Raw genomic sequence first — 1,710 nt, 5'->3', positions numbered from 1 at the left:
ATAAAGGAATGCAAGCCTACAGGTCTGGGGGACATGCAGTTGACTGTGAAGGTAATGTTCTTCATAATCAATTAATTGTTTTATCTGAGATAGTACCTAATCTATCATTGAATGCGACCAGGATCCATCACGTACAATGAAGGCTTCACTGCACCATAAAGTTCTTGAAGATCCTGAGTTTGGAGATAAGCTTCGAGTTGGATCTGTCATGATACTTAACCATGTAAACCAATGATGCAGTGCTTCATTTTGAATTTGTGATTTAATTACACATCATGTGCTTTGTTATACTAGTTATATATTTAACTATTAATTATTTTGATCTTTGTTCAAATAGGTTAAATCCTTTTGTGCCTTTAGGCCGAACCACTACCTCAATATTGTTCACCGCAATGTAGTCAAGGTCTTTCCCCCTGAAATTATTCCTCCATCTGCTGAACTGGTGAAGGAAACTCCAAAACCGGTCATTCGACTTCCAATGTGTGCTGAGAACAATNACCAAGTGGATGCCATCCTCCGTAAATTTGTTCGACCAACTGATCAACCATCAACATCTACCAATCAACACCCAACTTAGCAACCACCAATATCCACTCATGGACCACCAAATGACCAACCATCGACATCAGTGAATCAACCACACTAGTTAAATTCACATATACTCTTAAATCTATATTAGTATGTTATGAACTCTAAAAGTTCCTGCTTGGATAACTGTAATTTTAGTAAAGTAGTGTACTTCAATATTCTGTGGACGATTGAATATTTTGAACATGTCATGTAAACATGTCAGTGTAATCATGGTGTGGACCTTAATCGAATTATGTTTTGTTCTTTTCTAAGGTAAACAACAACTGCATTCCCCTTTGCTCCTTCTCTTTATCCTTATTGGTTAATTGGTTCCAAAATGATGTCCAAAACTAATAACACGCTCATGTAAAGGATATCTGACAGTTCCACAAATTTTCCAACCAAGACCTCCTCAACTTTAACAATTTAACACCCAAATTGACCTGTGGTCCTCCACTTGACCACTGGTGGTCCTTTCAGTTCAACAGGATGTCCAAAATCAANAAATGCTTCGCGTAATCGATTACAAATGTGTGTAAACGATTACAAAGCTCTTTTTTACTAGAAAATGCAATGTCCTTCTGGAAACTACATGCAATGACCAAGGGTGGAGCCCTTCAGACATGCAGGGGTTTGGGAACCATGAAATACATCCCTTGACACACATTTCCAACCAAGACCTAGTCAANTGCAATGACCAAGGGTGGAGCCCTTCAGACATGCAGGGGTTTGGGAACCATGAAATACATCCCTTGACACACATTTCCAACCAAGACCTAGTCAACATTCACAAGTTAACACCCAAGTTGACCTGTGGTCCTCCACTTGATCACTGATGGTCCTTTCAGTGCAACAGGATGTCCAAAATCAAAAAATGCTTCGCGTAATCGATTACAAGTGTGTGTAAACGATTACAAAGCTCTTTTTTACTAGAAAATGCAATGTCCTTCTGGAACCTACATGCAATGACCAAGGGTGGAACCCTTCACACATGCAGGGGTTTGGGAACCATGAAATACATCACTTGACACACATTTCTAACCAAGACCTAGTCAACATTCACAAGTTAACACCCAAATTGACCTGTGGTCCTCCACTTGATCACTGGTGGTCCTTTCAGTGCAACAAGATGTCCAAAAT

The sequence above is a fragment of the Vigna radiata genome, unplaced genomic scaffold (assembly GCF_000741045.1).
Source record: "Vigna radiata var. radiata cultivar VC1973A unplaced genomic scaffold, Vradiata_ver6 scaffold_471, whole genome shotgun sequence".
Classification (NCBI taxonomy): domain Eukaryota; kingdom Viridiplantae; phylum Streptophyta; class Magnoliopsida; order Fabales; family Fabaceae; genus Vigna; species Vigna radiata.
This window is presented reverse-complemented; position numbering follows the sequence as displayed.